Source organism: Neovison vison, chromosome 11, assembly GCF_020171115.1.
Source record: "Neovison vison isolate M4711 chromosome 11, ASM_NN_V1, whole genome shotgun sequence".
NCBI lineage: Eukaryota > Metazoa > Chordata > Mammalia > Carnivora > Mustelidae > Neogale > Neogale vison.
In genome coordinates, this window is record NC_058101.1 from 176158099 (window position 1) to 176177236 (window position 19138).

The following is a 19138-nucleotide window of genomic DNA, read 5'->3' on the forward strand; positions in this document are numbered from 1 at the left end:
GATATACTCTATGTTAGCTAATTTAACATAATCATAAAAATAAATAAAAAGAAAAATAAAGAAAATCAGTGGAGCTAATTAAAACACTGTTAAACTGTACTACATATGTTGATTTTATTCTCAAAATCCACAACTTATGAATTAATAACATGTTTGAATGAAAAATACTTATTCTTTTCTTATGCCAATAAATGTATAATTTACTTGTAATTATGAACATATTTTGTTCTCCCTCATTTTCTTAATAATTAAAATTTATAATGTTTTATAGAGAGTACTCTTAAAAAAAAACCTGTTGAAATGTTAGCAAATTGTCAGATTGATCCTATGAAGAGGATTCCAGTTGGATATGTATCCTCATGCAAAAATTTTTTGTTTCTTCCCAATGGCTTATCTATCTTAATCTGCTAATACAAATCTGCTGTTACTTTTGTATTTAAGTTTTATATCTTAAAATTTATAGTTTTGGTCCTTTTAAAATTATTTTTCCTGAAAGAAAATCAGTGTAAGATACAGTCAACATTATAGGAGTTATTCCAGATTTATAATATTCATCAGTATTCAATTTATAATTTTTAATTTTATTGGATTTAGAATGTATAAAATACCTATTCCATTGTCTTCAGTTTTCTAGAGACTCTTAACAAAGAGGATAAGTACATTTTCATGTTTTGTTTTTTACTCTCTATAGTTATAATTATTGACCTTATCTTTTGCTTCCATTGTTTAATTATCTGTTTTAAGTCTCAGCACTAATTATTTTTATTAAGTCTCAAAACAAAGTTATAGATTATAAATTATTGATACTGTTCCACTGGATACAAATTTGTTTTCTTTGCCTACTACCATTTAGTTTCCATTTTTATTTTACTTAGTTTTTGGATTTTTAAATAAAATTTTTCTTTTTTTATTAATATATCCCTATGTCCAGCATATACTTTGTTATTTATTTTATTTATTTTTTTTAATTTTATGTATTTATTTGACAGTGAAAGAAATAGCAAGAGAGGGAACACAAGCAGGGGGAGTGAGAGAGGGAGAAGCAGGCTTCCCACCCAGCAGGGAACCCAATGCAGAGCTTTATCCCAGGACCCTGGAATCATGACCTGAGCTGAAGACAGATGCTTAATGACTGAGCTACCCAGGAGCCATATATATATATATATTTTTTAAAGATTTCATTCATTTATTTGACAGAGAGAGAGAACACAAGCAGGCAGAGAGGTGGTGGGGAGGCAGTGGGGGGGGGGAAGCAGGCTCCCCGCTGAGCAGAGAGCCCGACGCGGGGCTCGATCCCAGGACCCCGAGATCATGACCTGAGCCGAAGGCAGAGGCCCAACTCTCTGAGCCACTCAGGCGCCCCGGAGCCATATTTTTTTTATTTTATTTTTCCAGTGTGCCAAGATTCATTGTTTATGCGCCACACCCAGTGCTTCATGCAGTACGTGCCCTTGTTAATACCCACCACCAGGCTCACCCATCCCCTGACCCCCGCTTGCATCCAAAACCCTCAGTTTGTTTCTCTGAGTCCACAGTCTCTCATGCTTCCTCTCCACCTCTGATTTCCCCCAATTCACTTTTCCTCTTCTCCTAATGTCCTACATGTTATTCCTTATGTTCCACAAGTAAGTGAAGCCATAGGATAATTGACTCTCTCTGCTTGACTTATTTCACTCAGCATAGTCTACTCCAGTCCCATCCATGTATCAACATGGACCCAACAAAGTTGGGTATTCATCCTTTCTGATGGCTGTGTAATACTCCACTGTATATATGGACCATATCTTCTTTATGCATTCATCTGTTGAAGGGCATCTTGGTTCTTTCCACTGTTTGGCAACTGTGGCCATTGCTGTTATGAACATTGGGGTACAGATGTCTCTTCTTTTCACTACATCTGTATCTTTGGGGTAAATACCCAGTAGTGCAATTGCCTGATGGGTCATAGGGTAACTCTATTTTTAATTTCTTAAGGAATCTCCACACTGTTTTCTAAAGTGGCTGCACCAATTTGCATTCCCCCCAACAGTGTAAGAGCGTTCCCCTTTCTCCACATCCTCTCCAACACTTATTGTTTCCTGTCCTGTTATTTTTTTTTTTCCTTTCTAACTGGTGTAAGATGGTATCTCAATGTGGTTTTGATTTGAATCTCCCCTGATGGCTAATGATGATGAACATATTTTCATGTGTCTGTTAGCCATTTGTATATGTCTTCTTTGGGGAAGTGTCTATTCATGTCTTCTGCCCATTTTTTGATGTGATTATCTGTTTTGTGTGCACTGAGTTGAGGAGTTCTTTATAGATCTTGGATATCAGCTCTTTATCTGTAGTGTCATTTGTGAATATCTTCTCCCATTCCGTGGATTGCCTGTTTGTTTTGTTGACTGTTTCCTTTGCTGTGCAGAAATTTTAATCTTGATGAAGTCCCCAAACTTTTTACTTTTGTTTCCTTTTCCTTTGGAGACATATCTTAAAAGAAGCTGCTGTGGCTGATGTCGAAGATGTTACTGCCTATTCTCTAGGATTTTGATAGATTCTTGCCTCATGTTGAGGTCTTTTATCTGTTTCAAGTTTATCTTTGTATATGGTGTAAGAGAATGGTCGAATTTCATTCTTCTATACATTACTGTCTAATTTTCCCAGCACCATTTATTGAAGAGACTGTCTTTTTTTTCTACTGGATATTTTTTCCTGCTTTGTCAAAGATTAGTTGACCATAGAGTTGTGGGTCCATATCTGGATTCTCTACTCTGTTCCACTGGTCTATGTGTCTGTTTTGTGCCAGTACCATGCTGCCTTGGTGATCACAGCTTTGTAGTAAAGCTTGAAATCAGGCAACATGATGATCCTTTGTTTTTCTTTTTCAACATTTCCTTAGCAATTCAGGGTCTTTTCTGGTTCCACATTAATTTTAGGATTGTTTGTTCCAGCACTTTGAAAAATGCTGTTGGAATTTGATCAGGATGACATTGAAAGTATAGATTGCTCTGGGCAGTATAGACTTTTAACAAAGTTTATTCTTTTGATCCATTAGTCTGGAATGCTTTTCCATCTTTTTGTGTCTTCTTCAATTTTTTCATGAGGGTTCTCTAGCTCCTTGAGTACAGATCCTTTACCTCTTTAGTTAGGTTTATTCCCAGGTATCTTATGGTTCTTGGTGCTAGAGTAAGTGAAATCGATTCTCTAATTTCCATGTCCATATTTTCATTGTTAGTGTATAAGAAAGCAACTGATTTCTGTGCATTGATTTTGTATCCTGCTGCATTACTGAATTGCTGTGAGTTCTAGTAGTTTGGGGGTAGAGTCATTTGGATTCTCCATATAAAGTATCATGTCATCTGCGAAGAGAGCATTTGACTTCTTCTTTGCCAATTTGAATACCCTTTATTATTTTTGTTGTTGTTGTTGTCTGATTGCTGTTGCTGAGACTTCTAGTACTATGTTGAACAACAGTGGGAAAATGGATATCCTTGTCATGTTTCTGATCTCAAAAGGAAGGCTGTCAGCTTTTCCCCATTGAGAATGATATTTTTAGCTGTGGGTTTTTCATACATAGGTATTATGAAGATGAGGAATGTTCCCTCAATCCCTATACTTTGAGGAGTTTTCATGAGGAATGGATGTTGGATTTTGTCAAATTCTTTTTCTGCAACAATTTAGAGTACAATTTGGTTTTTTTTCTCTTCCCTTATTGATTTGTTCGATTTCTTCTATCACATTGATTTGTGAATGTTGAACCATCCTTACATTCCAGGGAAAAATCCCACCTGCTCATGGTGGATAATCTTTTAAAAGTACAACTGGATCCTATTAGCTAGGATCTTGTTGAGAATCAATTGTATTCATATTCATCAGAGATATTGGTCTGAAATTCTCCTTTTTAATGGGGACTTTGCATGGTTTGGAGATCAGGGTAATGCTGGCCTCATAAAAAGAGTCTGGAATTTTTCCTTCTGTTCCTGTTTTTTGAAACAGCTTCAGGAGAATAAGTATTAATTCTTCTTTGACTGTATGGTAGATTTCCCGAAGGAATACGTCAGGTCTTGGGCTCTTGTTTTTTGGCAGGTTTTTGATCACTCCTTCAATCTCATTATGAGGTATTGGTCTGTTCAGGTTCTCTATTTCTTCCTGTTTCATTCTTGGAAGTTTAGAGGTTTCCAGGAATGCATGCATTTCTTGTAGGTTGTTTAACTTATTGGCATGTAGCTGTTGATAATAATTTCTGATCATTTTCTCTATTTCCTTGGTGTTAGTCATGATCAAGAAAAAATTGGAAAGGAGAGAGTAAGCCATGGGGTTTGGAAACAAAGGTAACTTATTTGTGAGCTTTCACTTGGGTGTTGGTCATGGAAGGTCACAGATGAGAGGATGGAGGAATGTAAGATGTGTGCCCTGGGTTGATGAATACATCCCCTTTGTTGTATTCAGGAAGTAAATGTTTTTATTATTATTATTTTTTTATTTAGACATGTTTATTTGAATCTGACTCTTTGTAAAGTTTGAAACTATTTTTAAATATACAGATAAAAAATTGCTCTACCTTATTTAGAATTTCACAAATTAATATGGTCTACTACATTGAAAGAATATAAGAAAAATCATGAGAAGCTAGAAGCTTTCCTGCTAAGATCAGGAGCAAGGCCATGATGTTTATTCTTAATATTTTTTCTCTTTTTAACATTATACCAGAAGTTCTAGCTAATGCAATAAGAACAGGAAATAAAAGATATAAGAAAGAAAGAAATAAAATATTTTGTTCTCAGATGACATGATTGTGTAAATAATCCCAAATGATCAACAAAAAAGTTATAAGAACCAGTAAGTGAGAACTAATTAAAAAAAAGAGAGGGAGAAAAGGAAAGGAAGGAAGGAAGGAAGGAAGGAAGGAAAATAAAGAAGAAGGTTGTATCTATGAAATATACAGGTTTTGGAGCAATATCAGGAGCTTAATATATTGTTTTCTCCTGCTGTTGGGGTTCTACAGTTTTATGGGGACCCTGTGATGGATGTCCTCGTGTTCTTTTGGCTTCTCAAGGAGAAGTTCTGTTGTTTTCCAGTCAATCTTGCTTCAGTTGAGTAGCCCTGCCCCCTTTTAAGGGGCTTGGGCTCTATGCAAACTGGTTTTTCAGGCTTTTGTTCTCTGGAGGTTTTTTTGTTCTTTGATGGCTTTTTGTGGCTTTTCAGAGGGTCAGAACAAAGAATCTGTCTGCACCCAGACCTCTACCTCAGAGAGAAACCTCAGTCTGCACCCTCTGGATGGTCCAGAACACACAGACTCCCCCTCTGCAAGCTCCACTGAACCTCCCACAGGAGGCGTGCTCCCCCAGCCATGTCCCAGTTGTCACATGAGGCCCTGCTTGTCTCTGCACCCCCATGCCACGAATACCGCAAGGGATAGTGATCCAGGGAGCCCACTTCTGGTGGTTGCCTTTGCTGGGACTGTCTGGAGTCCAGGCCTACACCAGGTGCACTCAGATCCCACAGCTGCACAGGTCATGGAAGGCTATGGGCCAAGGGATATGGACTGGAGTTTGCACTGGGTTCTCTCAGGCACAGGTGGGATTGTGCCCAGTCCTGAGAGGTGGTGCAAGTAGTGGAAATCAGCAGGCTCAGGGACCACAGACTGGGGGCCCCACTGGCTCTGCCACAGGTGGTCACTGTCAGTGACCATGCTGGGACCATGGACTTAGACCCCTGCCTGTGAACGCTGTATTCCACCAGTTGCCCTGTAAGATCTTTTGCTCTTTTTGAGTGCTTTTAACCAACTCCAAGTTAATCCTGGTCCCCAATCACAGGGCACTTTCGTATTAGGGTATTACATTCTGTTTATCCTCCAATATCAATTGGAGCATTCCCACTCTGCTTTTCCTGTCCACTGGTGTCTTCTACCCCCATAGAGATCCACAAGTATATAATCTTACATTTCAGGCTGATTTCATGGGTGTTCAGAGTGTACTGGTAGATATTTAGCTCATTTTAGAAGACCGGTTGAAACAGGGTCTCCTACTTCTCCACCATCTTGCCCCTCCCTCTCAGCATATAAATAAAATTTTTCACTATGAAATGACATACATAAAATAAGTAAATAAGATTAAACTTCTGCATTTATTATAAGATTTCTCTGTGCCTATTAATTTCAAAATTAAAATGTTAAGTAAAATCTAACTGCCTCTAGAAGCTCTGTTTACTTTTCAGTGACATCTCACCAGATAGACAGCTCTATTATTTACAATCGAAAGGGTTGACTTATAACTATAATTTGCAATTCTAATTCAATTTTTGAGCATGTAGTTGTTTAGAAATCTTATTATAAAATATTGGGAGGCATTGTACTGTTCTTTTTTTTATTTCTTATACACACTTTTTTTTTTTATTAACAAGACTATTTTTTAGATCAGTTTTAGGTTCATAGAAAACTTGAGGGAAAAATACAGAATTTTCCCAAATCTCTCTTTTCCTGACACATGTATCGCCTCCCCCAATGTCAATATCCTGCACCAAAGGTGTACATTTGTTATTATTTATGAACATACATTGACATACCTAAACTATTGGTTGTTTACATTAGGGTTCATTCTTTTTGTTGTACATTTTGTGGTTTTGGATGAATATAAAATATACCCTTTATTATAATACCATAAAAGAATTTCACTGGCCTAAAAATCTTCTGTGCTCTCCCTCTTTAAGCCTTCCCCCAACCTATAATCTGCTATGTTTTTACTGTCTCCATAGTTGTGCCTTTTCCAGAATGTTTTATATTTGAGATCATACATTATATAGCCTTTTCAGAGTAGCTTCTTTCTTTCTTTTTTTTTTTTTTTCAGAGTAGTTTCTTTCACTTAGTAACATATACTTAAGGTTCCTTCATGTCTGATGTCTGGATTTTCCACAGTTTCCCCTTAATACCCATTTATTTACTCACCACTGAAAGACATATTGGTTGCTTCCAAATTTTTGCAGTTATGAATATAACTACTTAAATATCCATGTGCAGATTTTTGTGAAAAGATAAGTCTCCAACTCTTTTGGGTATATACTTTACTTTAAATTAGGCTCCCTAGCAATTTATCATTTTACTAATGATCTAAATATATCAAGAATTTAAAAACAATAGATTATATTGAAAATTTTATTTATTGACTATAAGTGGTGGACATTCCTGAATCTGGTCCCCATTGTTAAAGACAAAGGTTTCAGTATTCAATTCCATGTCTTTCTTTCATACAACATGCTATTTTAAATTTTATTTTATTTTTTGTGTTCCAAGATCCATTGTTTATGCACCACACCCAGTGCTTTATGCAATACGTGTCCTCCTTAATACCCACCACCAGGCTCACCCATTCCCCCCCACCCTTCCAAAACCCTCAGTTTGTTTCTCAGCATCCACAATCTCCCCTGGCTCATCTCCCCCTCTAGTTTCCCCCAACTCATTTCTCCTTTCCTCCACCCAATGTCCTGCATGTTATTCCTGTACTACACAAGTAAGTGAAACCATGTGACAATTGACTTTCTCTGCTTGACTTATTTCACTCAGCATAATCTACTCCAGTCCCGTCCATGTTGATACAAAAGTTGGGTATTCATCCTTTTTGATGGAGGCATAATATTCCATTGTGTATATGGAACATATCTTCTTTATCCATTCATCTATTGAAGGGCATCTTGGCTCTTTCCACAGTTTGGCGATCGTAGCCATTGCTGTTATGAACATTGGGGTACAGATGTCCCTTCTTTTCACTATATCCTTATCTTTTGGGTAAATACCAATAGTTCAATTGCAGGGTCATAAGGTAGCTCTTATTTTTAATTTCTTAAGGAATCTCCACACTGTTTTCCAAAGTAGCTGTACCAATTTGCATTCCCATCAACAGTGTAAGATGTATATAAAAAGTTATCTCCAAACCCAAGGTCACCAAGATTTTCTCCAGTGTTATCTTCTATAAGTTTGATAGTTTTGTATTTTACATTTAGTTCTATGATCCATTTTGAGCTAATTTTTATGAAAGGCATAAGTACTAATTTTTTGCATGTAAATTTCCATCACCATTTTTTAAAGTATGATTCTCCATTAAACTCTCTGCCTTTGTTCTATTATCAAAGACCAGTTGACTATACTTATGTGGATTTAATTCTGTTTTCTCTATTTCATGCTATCAGTCTGTTTATTCCTTTGCCAACACCACACTGTTTTGATTATTTTAGCTTTAAAGTAAGTATACATGTCAGGTAGTTAAAGAGAGCCTTCTTTGTTCTTCAGTATTATGTTGGCTATTCTGTGTCTTTTGCCTTTCTATAATAAACTTAAGTTTGCCAAATCAGTTTTTCAGATCCATTTATATAGATCTTTGAGTTTGTTACATTAGACTTTTGCAGTTTTCCTAATATAGGTCTTTTAAATTTATAAACAATTATTATTTTTTGGTGTTAATGTAAATGCTATTGTTTTTATTGTTATATATATAAATAAGCAATTAACTTATATATTAACTTTTCATTAGGCTACTTTACATAATCACTTACTGGTTCTTATAACTTTTTTGTTGATCATTTGGGATTATTTACACAATCATGTCATCTGAGAACAAAATATTTTATTTCTTTCTTTCTTATATCTTTTATTTCCTGTTCTTATTGCATTAGCTAGAACTTCTGGTATAATGTTAAAAAGAGAAAAAATATTAAGAATAAACATCATGGCCTTGCTCCTGATCTTAGCAGGAAAGCTTCTAGCTTCTCATGATTTTTCTTATATTCTTTCAATGTAGTAGACCATATTAATTTGTGAAATTCTAAATAAGGTAGAGCAATTTTTTATCTGTATATTTAAAAATAGTTTCAAACTTTACAAAGAGTCAGATTCAAATAAACATGTCTAAATAAAAAAATAATAATAATAAAAACATTTACTTCCTGAATACAACAAAGGGGATGTATTCGTCAACCCAGGGCACACATCTTACATTCCTCCATCCTCTCATCTGTGACCTTCCATGACCAACACCCAAGTGAAAGCTCACAAAATAAGTTACCTTTGTTTCCAAACCCCATGGCTTACTCTCTCCTTTCCAATTTTTTCTTTTTTCCCTCAACTTGTCTATTTTTTTACTCTTTCATTTACTTTCTATTTTTTCCCTAGGTTTCCCCAGATTCTCTTACATATTCTTAGTTTCAATTGTCCTCTACCTTTATCTCTTTTTATTGAAGTATAATTGACAAATACACATTTTTTCAAGATGTACAATATAATGATTTAATATTTCTATGCATTGCAAAGTGATCACCACAACAATTCTAGTTAGCATCCATCATTAACTGTTTTTTCTTGTGCTGAGGAACTTTAAGATCTACTATTCTCTTGGCAACTTTCAAATATCCAATAACATATCATTAATTATATTCACCATACTTATATTACATCCTTATTATTTATTTATTTTATAACTGGAAGCTTTTATCTCTGAAGACCTTTACCAGTTTCACCCATCATTCCTTCCCCACCCTTCACCCTTAGTAGTGGCACCTACTAATCTGTTCTCTGTACTTATATGCTTTTTTAAAAAAAATTCTATCTATAGAAGGGATCAGATGATATTCAACTTTCTCTGTCTTACTTATTTTACTTAGCATAATGCTCTCAAGATCCATCCATGTTGCCACAAGTGACAAGATTTCATTGTTTCTAATGGCTGAATAATATTCCATTGTGTCTGTGTGTGTGTGTATATATACCATATCTTTTTTTATCCATTTATTCATAGATGAACACTTACATTGTTTCTGTATCTTGACCATTAAAAAAATGTTACAGTAAATATCTTTTTAAGTTAGTAATTTGGCTTTTTTGGATGGATACCCAGAATTGGAAGTACTGGATTGTAGGGTAGTTCTATTTTTATGGTTTTTTTTTAGGAAAAGACATGCTGTTTTCCACAGTGGCTGCATCAGTTTACATCCCCACCACCAGTGCACAATGGTTCCCTTTTCTTCTCATCCTGACCAACACTTGTTATTTCATATCTTTTTTAAAAGATTATTTATTTATTTGACAGATAGAGATCACAAGCAGGCAGAGGGGCAAGCAGAGAGAAACAGAGGAGGAAGCAGGCTCTCTATTGAGCAGAGAGCCCTATGTGGGGCTCGATCCGAAGACGGGGATCATGACCAGAGCCGAAGGCAGAGGCTTTAACCCACTGAGCCACCCAGGCACCCCAAGTTATTTCATATCTTTTTGATAATCATTCTACCATGTGTAGGGTAGTATATAATTGTGGTTTTGAATTGCATTTCCTTGATGATTGGTGATGCTGAGCATCTTTTTATGCACTTACTGCTTATCTGTATATTTTCTGCTTCTCATTATTATGATTTAAGTTGTACATTCTTTTGTAGGTATTCCTCATATTGAGGAATTTCCCCCTCTATGCCTGGATTGATGATAATTTTTAATCATAAATGTGGTGTATTGGTCAAGTCCTTTTTTCTGAATCTGTTGATGCAATCGTATGACTTTTCTTCTTTAGCCTATTGATGTGATAGATTACAGCAATTGATCTTCAAATGAAAATCTCAACTTGTATATCAGTAATAAAGTCATTTTTTTCTAAAATATTCCCATATGTTAATTAATTTGATTTGATATGTTAATTAATTTGATTTACTAATATTATTGAGGATTTATGCACTTATAAGTGATATTGTTTATAGTTCTATCTTGTAATGGCTTTTCTGGTTTGGTATTGGGATAATGCTGACCTCACAGTGAATTTAGAAGTGATCTTTCTGCCTCTATTTTCTGAGAGAGGTTGTAAAGAATTGACATAATTTCTTTTTAAAATGCTTGATCAAATTCACCAGAGAACACATCTGAGTTATGTGCTGTTTTGGAAGATTATTAGATATAGATTTAATTTATTTAACAGATACAGACCTATTCAAACTACTTCTTCCTGTGTGACCTCCATAAATTGTGTCTTTCAATGAATTGGTTCATTTCACCTATGTTATCAACTTATACACATAGAACTTTTAGGATATTACTTTACTATCATTTTGTACTTTTATTTAAAATCGATTTAATTAACATATAGTGTATTATTAGTTTGAGGCAGAATTTAGTGATTCATCAGTTGCATATAACACCAAGTGTTCATGACATCAAGTACCTCCTAATGACAATCACCCTGTTACACCATACTCTCAACTACCTCCCCTCCAGTAACCCTCAATTTGATTCCAATAGTTAAGAGTCTCGTATGGTTTGTTTCACTCTTTAATTTCATCTTATTTTATTTTTCCTTCCCTTCCCCTATGTTCATCTGTTTTCTTAAATTCCACACATGAGTGAAACCATATGGTATTTGACTTTCTCTGACTTACTTGTTTTCCCTAGCATAAAACACTAGTTCCATCCACATCATTGGCAAATGGTAAGTTTTCTTTTCTTTTCTTTGATGGCTGAGTAATATTCAAAACACACACACACACACACACATACACACATCTTCTTAATCCATCTGGCCTCTTTCCTTATTTTGGTTATTGTGGACATTGTTGCTACAAACATTGGGATGTAAATGCCCCTTCAGATCAATACATTTGTACCTTTGGGATAAATATCTAGTAATGCAATTATTTCTGGGTGGCAGGGTAGCTCTATTTCTAACTTTTGAGGAGCCTCCATACTATCTTCTAGAATGGTTATACCAGTTTGCATTCCCACTGTAGTGTAGAGAATTTCCCTTTCTCTGTATCCTTGCCATAATCTGTCATTTTGTGACTTGTTAATTTTAGCCATTCTGACTGGTGTGAGGTGGTATGTCTTTGTGGTTTTGATTTGTATTTCCCTGATGCTGAGTGCTGCTGAGGATTTTTCATGTGTCTCTTGGCCATTTGGATGTCTTCCTTGGAGAAATATCTGTTCATGTCTTCTGCCCATTTCTTGATTGGATTATTTTGTTCTTTGAGTGCTGAGTTTGAGAAGTTCTTTATAGATTTTGGATATTAGCCTTTTATCTGATAATACATTTACAAATATCTTCTCCCATTCTGTAGATTGTCTTCTAGTTTTGTCAACTGTTTCCTTTGATGTGCAAAAGCCTTTTTTGTCTTAATGAGGTAAAAATAGTTCATTTTTGCTTTTGTTTCTCTTCCTTTGAGACATGTCTAGCATCAGTTTGCTGTGGCCAAGCTCAAAGAGGTTGCTGTTCGTGTTCTTCTCTAGGATTTTGATGGATTCCTGTCTCACATTTAGAGCTTTCATCCATTTTGAATTTATTTTTGTGTATAGTGTAAGGAAATGGTCCAGTTTCATTCTTCTACATGTGGCTGTCCAATTTTCCCAACTGCATTTGTTGAAGGGACAGTCCTGTTTTCTATTAGCTATTCTTTCCTGCTTTGTCAAAGATTAGCTGTTCATAGAGATGAGGGTCCATTTCCGAGTTCTCTATTCTCTTCCATTGCTCTATGTGTTGGTTTTACACCAGCTGTCTTGTTGATTACAGCTTCATAATATAGTTTGAAGTCCAAAATTTTCATCTCACCAGCTTTGTTTTCTTTTTTTTTTTTTTCCAACATGTTTCTGGCTATTCAGGGTCTTTTCTGATTCCATACAAATTTTAGAATTGTTTGTTCCAGCTCTGTGAAAACACGTTGATCATATTTTTATAGGCAATGCATTGAATGTATAGATTGCATTGACAGTAGCATTGACATTTGAACAATATTTAGTCTTCCAATTCACTAGCATAGAATGTTTTTCAATTTCTTTGTGTTTTCCTCAATTTCTTTCATAAAAGTTCTATAGTTTTTAGGGTATAGGACCTTTACCTCTTTGGTTAGGTTTATTTCTAGATAACTTACAGTTTGGGGTACAATTGTAAATGGGATTAACTCCTTAATTTCTTGTCTTCCATCTCGTTGTTAGTGCAACTGACTTCTGTGCCATTGATTTTATTTCCTGCCACTTCTCTGAATTCTTGTATGAGTTCTAAAAATTTTGGGGTAGGGCTTTTGGGTTTCCTATATAGAATATAATGTTGTCTGCAAAGAGTGAAACTTTGACATGACTTTGTCAATTTGGATGCCTTCTATTTCTTTTTGTTCTCTGATTGTTGAAGCTAGAACTTTCAGCACTATGTTGAAGAGCAGTGCTGAGATTGAAGATCCCAGTTATGTTTCTGACCTTAGGGAAAAAGCTCCGTTTTTCTCTGTTGAAGATAATATTCACTGTGGGTTTTTCATATATGGCTTTTATGTTACTGAGGTATGTTCCCTCTATCCCTACATGGCAGGGAGTTCTTATCAAGAAAGGATTCTGTATTTCATCAAATGCTTTTTCTGCAACAATTGAGAGGATCATATGGTTCTTGTTCTTTCTTTTATTAATGTGGTGTATCACATTGATTGATTTGTGGATGTTGAACCACTCTTGCAGCCCTGGAAGAAATCCCACTTGGTTATGGTGAACAATCCTTTTAATGTATTGTGGAATCCTATTAGCTGGAATCTTGGTGAGAATTTTTGTATCCATACTCATCAGGGATATTGGTCTGCAATTTTCCTTTTTGGTAGGGTCTTTGGTTTTAAGATCAACAAAATGCTGGTGTCATAGAATGAGTTTGGAAGTTGGAAGTTTTCCTTCCCTTTTTTTTTTTTTTTTGAAACAGCTTTAGAAGAATAAGTATTAAATCTTTAAATATTTGGTAGAATTCTACTGAGGGCCATTTGGTCCTGGATGTGGTTTGTTGGAAGCTTTTTGCTTCAACTTTCTATGCTGGTCATGCATCTGTTCAGGTTTATTATTTCTTCCTGTTTTAGTTTAGGTATTTTATAGGTTTTTAGGGATGTGTCCATTCTTTCCAGATATAATTGTCATAATATTCTCTATAATTGTTTTTATTTCTTTGGTGTTGCTTGTGATCTCTCTTTTACTTATGATTTTATTTATTTGAGTCCTTTCTCTTTTCTTTTTGATAATTCTGACCAGAGGTTTATGTAGCTTATTAATTCTTTTAAAGTCCTAACTCCTAGTTTCATTGATCTGTTCTATTGGTTTTTTGGTTTCTATTTTATTGATTTCTGCTCAATATTTATTAATTCTCTTTTCCTGCTGGGTTTAGGCTTTATTTTCAGTACTTTCTTTAGCTCCTTTAAGTGTAGGGTTATGTTGTGTATTTGAGACCTTTCTTGTTTCTTGAGAAAGGCTTATATTGCTTCCCTCTTATATATTTCCCTTATATACTTCCCTCTTAGTATCGTCTTCACTGCATCCCAATGGTTTTGAACATTTATATTTTCTTTTCGTTTGTTTCCATGTGCTTTTTAAAAAATTCTTCTTTAGTTTAGTGGTTGACCCATTCATTCTTTAGTAGGACGCTCTGTAACCTACATGCATTTGTGTTCCTTCCAAACTTTCTCTTTGACTGAGTTCAAATTTTAAAGCAATGTGGCCCTAAAATATGCATGGAATAATTGGTATCTTTTGATACCAATTCAGGACTGATTTGTGACCCAGTATGTGATCCATTCTGGAGAATGTTCCATGTGCATTCTTTTGCTTTAGGATGAAATGCTCAAAAATATCTGTTACGTTTATCTGACCCAGTGTGTCATTCAGAGTCTTGTTGATATTCTGCTTAGATGATCTGTCCATGGCTGTGAGTCAGGTGTTCAAGTACTCAACTATTTTTTAAAAGATTTTTATTGATTTATAAATAAATAAATTAATGTTTACTTATTAATATATTAACAAATATATTAATTATTTATTTATTAATAAATAAATAATTATTTTTTATTATTTATAAATTGTCAGGGCCCAGGCTACTTGTAATGGCTCCAGATCATACTATGTGGCACTGTTTTGCTCTCTGAAGGCTTTCAACATCAATGGGAAGATGAAAATGGTGGCACTCCAATCTCTAGCCCTGGAGATGAAAGTTCATGTTCCCCACTTTTTAGTGAGCCCTCACAGAAAAGGAGTCAATCAATCTTATATCCCTGGTTTCCACCAGAACTTTGTGTTCACTTGGCCTGTGACTAAGCATTTTTATGTCAGGCATGCTACCATATTTCAAGTCTCCAAACTTCACAGGCTTCTGTGGTGTGAACTCATGTTGTTCCTCCTGGGGGATGGAGGGGAGGTCTTGTTAGACTTCTGCTTTTTGCTGGTCCTCTGCCCAAGAGAGTGGTCATGGGAACTTGCAGCAGAGGAGGTTTATAGCAATACCAAGTAGAAGGCCAGTGCCTAGACTCCTGTTTTCAGCCAGCTTCCCTTCTCTGATGTTTGGGAACTCTGCCACACTCAGACACCCTCACTCTTTTTGTGACCCTAGGGATCCTGAGACTACACTGTCTCACCTGGGATTTTGTTCCACTTCACCACCTGAGCATCTTCAAGCCAGGGCCATCCCCAACTCTAGTAGACTGCTAAAGGCAGCACTCTGCTGCCTCTTTATGCAAGTTCCCTCCCCTCTGACCTTTATCTTCCAATATATTGCCACAGATTCACATCTCCACAATCCCTACCTTCCCCAAAATGATCAATTTTCTACCTGTAGAATTGCAGCAATTATTTTCTCATATCTTGATTTTGCTGATGTTCAGAATGATTTGATAACTATCTGCATTCCAGAGATCAAACAAAATTAAGGTCCCCTACTTCTTCCCACCTTGACTCCTCCTCCTACATTGTCTTTTCAATGTTCATGGATCAGTAATGGTGGTACTTTATGATATCAATAATTTGGATTTTTTTCTCTTTTATCTTCAATTTACCTGGTTAGAGACTAATCAATTCATTTATTTTTTTAATGAGTGAGCTTTGATTTTAATTTCCTCTATTAATTTTTAGTTTACAATCATTTCCATAATAATCTTTATTAGATTTAGTTTTCTCTCCTTTTTTCTTGTTTCCAAAGCACAGAATAGATTATTGATTTTAGATCTTTTCTAATGCATGCACTAAATGCTATAAATTTCCCACTAAGCTGTGGTTTCACTGTGTCCCACTAGATATTCCTAAGTTGTATTTACATTTTTATTTAGCTTTTTTAAATTTCTTTTGAAACTTCTTTGACTAATATATTATTTAGAAGATGTTGCTTAGTTGCTTAGTCACAACATATTTTGGGGTCTCCAGTAATATTTCTCTTATTGATTTCTAGTTTAATTCCACCATTCCTTCTTGGCATGAAGCATACTTTGTATGATAGCTGTTCTTTTAAAATTTTTAAGGTGGGTATTATAGCCAAGCATTCAGTTTATCTTGGTGAATAATCTCTGTGAGCTCAAGAATAATGTATATTTTCTTGTTTGGGTAGACTATTCTCTAAATGTCAGTTACATACTGGTCCAGTCAACTATATACTTACTGATTTTCTGCCTGCAGGATATCAATTATAGATAGAGATGTATTAAAGTCTCCAACTAAAATAATGAATTTATCTTTTACTTCTTACAGTTCTATCAGGTTTTGCCTCATAAGCTTGACACCTTATTTTTAGTTGCATACACATTAAGGATTGTTGTATCTTTTTTTTTTTTTTTCATTTTGTAATGCCCATTTTAGCTCTGAAATTTTTCTTTCTTTTGATTAGTGTTACTATGGTTAATCTCTCTGCATTCTCTTTTAGTCTAGCTGTGACTTTACATTAAAAGCGGGTTTTTGGTAGACAACATTCTTGTTTACCCACTCTGAAAAATCTCTTTTAATAATGGCGTATTTAGACTATTGGTTTTCAAAGTAATTATTGAGGTAATTAGATTAATATGTACTTCTGTGTTACAGTTTTCTATTTGTTGCCCTGGTTTTTCTTTTGTCTTCCGCTCTTTTTCTGTCTTTTCTGTTTTGAATTCAGCGTATTAGAGAATTCAATTTTTACTTTTCTCTCAGTAAATCAAATATATTTAGAAATTTTTATCAGAAAGGTTGAATACCCAACTTTTTTTTTTGAGTTAACTTTCTTTTTTTTTTAATTTATTTTTTATTTTCAGCATAACAGTATTATTTTTGCACCACACCCAGTGCTCCATGCAACACATGCCCTCCCTAATACTCACCACCTTTTCCCCCAACCTCCCACCCCCCACCCCTTCAAAACCCTCATGTTGTTTTTCAGAGTCCACAGTCTCTCGTGGTTCACCTCCCCTTCCAATTTATCCCAACTCCCTTCTCCTCTCTAACTCCCCATGTCCTCCATGCTATTTGTTATGCTCCACAAATAAGTGAAACCATATGATAATTGACTCTCTCTGCTTGACTTATTTCACTCAGCATAATCTCTTCCAGTCCCGTCCATGTTGCTACAAAAGTTGGGTATTTGTCCTTTCTGATGGAGGCATAATACTCCATAGTATATATGGACCACATCTTCCTTATCCATTCGTCCATTGAAGGGCATCTTGGTTCTTTCCACAGTTTGGCGACCATGGCCATTGCTGCTATAAACATTGGGGTACAGATGGCCCTTCTTTTCACTACATCTGTATCTTTGGGATAAATACCCAGGAGTGCAATGGCAGGGTCATAAGGAAGTTCTATTTTTAATTTCTTGAGGAATCTCCACACTGTTCTCCAAAGAGGCTGCACCAACTTGCATTCCCACCAACAGTGTAGGAGGGTTCCCCTTTCTCCACATCCTCTCCAACACATGTTGTTTCCTGTTTTGTTAATTTTGGCCATTCTAACTGGTATAAGGTGATATCTCAATGTAGTTTTAATTTGAATCTCCCTGATGGCTAGTGATGATGAACATTTTTTCATGTGTCTGATAGCCATTTGTATGTCTTTATTAGAGAAGTGTCTGTCCATATCTTCTGCCCATTTTTTTATATGATTGTCTGTTTTGTATGTGTGTTGAGTTTGAGGAGTTCATTATAGATCCTAGATATCAACCTTTTGTCTATACTGTCATTTGCAAGTATCTTCTCCCATTCCGTGGGTTGCCTCTTTGTTTTCTTGACTGTTTCCTTTGCTGTGCAGAAGCTTTTGATTTTGATGAAGTCCCAAAAGTCCATCTTCGCTTTTGTTTCCTTTGCCTTTGGAGACGTATCTTGAAAGAAGTTGCTGTGGCTGATATCGAAGAGATTACTGCCTATGTTCTCCTCTAGGATTCTGATGGATTCCTGTCTCACATTGAGTTCTTTTATCCATTTTGAGTTTATCTTTGTGTACGGTCTAAGAGAATAGTCGACAGTCTTTTCAATAAATGGTGCTGGGAAAACTGGGCAGCTATATGTAGAAGAATACCCAACTTTAGTATCAACATGGACAGGCCTGGAGTAGATTATGCTGAGTGAAACAAGTCAAGCAGAGATAGTCAATTATCATATGGTTTCACTTACTTGTAGAGCATAAGGAATAACATGGAGGATATTAGAAGGAAAGGAAAAGTGAGTTGGAGGAAATCAGAGGGAGAGACAAATCATGAAAGACTGTGGACTATGAGAAACAAACTGAAGGTTTTGGAGGGGAGGGGCATGGGGGGTTAGGAGAGCCTGGTGGTGGGTATTAAGGAGGACATGCATTGCATGGAACATTGGATGTGGTGCATAAATGATGAATCTTGGAACACTGAAAAAAATAAAATTAAATTAAAAAAATAAAGTCAACAATGGAAAAAAAAGAAATTTTTATGAGTAGTTTATGTACTTGTAACAAAGTATTCCCAGTACCTCCCTCTTATGCCTTATGTTTCTATAATTAGTTTCTCTTACCTATAAACTGTAATCACCAAATTCAATGTTGCCATTATTTTGATCAAATTGTTATTTCTTAATCAATTAAGAATAAGAAAAAGAAAAGATATTATTTTACTTTCCTTTATTCCTTCTCTTTTACTTTTTTTTTTTCTTTTTGTATGTCTGAGTTTCTAATCTATATCAGTCCTTTCTGTAGCTTTTCTTGGAAAACAGGTATACTCATGAAAATTTTCTGAAAGTTTGCTTGAGAAAGTTTTTATTTTTTTCTTCTCTTTTGAAAATAATTTTAATGGATACACATTTAAGATGGGGATTTATTTTTTTCACTATTTTAAATATCTCACTCCGTTTTCTTCTTGCTTTCATGATTTCTGAAGAGAAGTCCAATGTAATTCCCTTCCTTACTCTTCTATAGATGAGGGGTTTTTTTTTCCCC

At 35.3% G+C, this 19138-nt stretch overlaps 1 protein-coding gene across 1 annotated transcript in view; it reads left to right on the forward strand.

The window, feature by feature from the left end:
• The window catches only part of ADAM18 (ADAM metallopeptidase domain 18), a 199631-nt gene that overhangs the window by 130692 nt on the left and 49801 nt on the right, over positions 1-19138 (forward strand). The gene's annotated exons all lie outside the window — the stretch shown is intronic.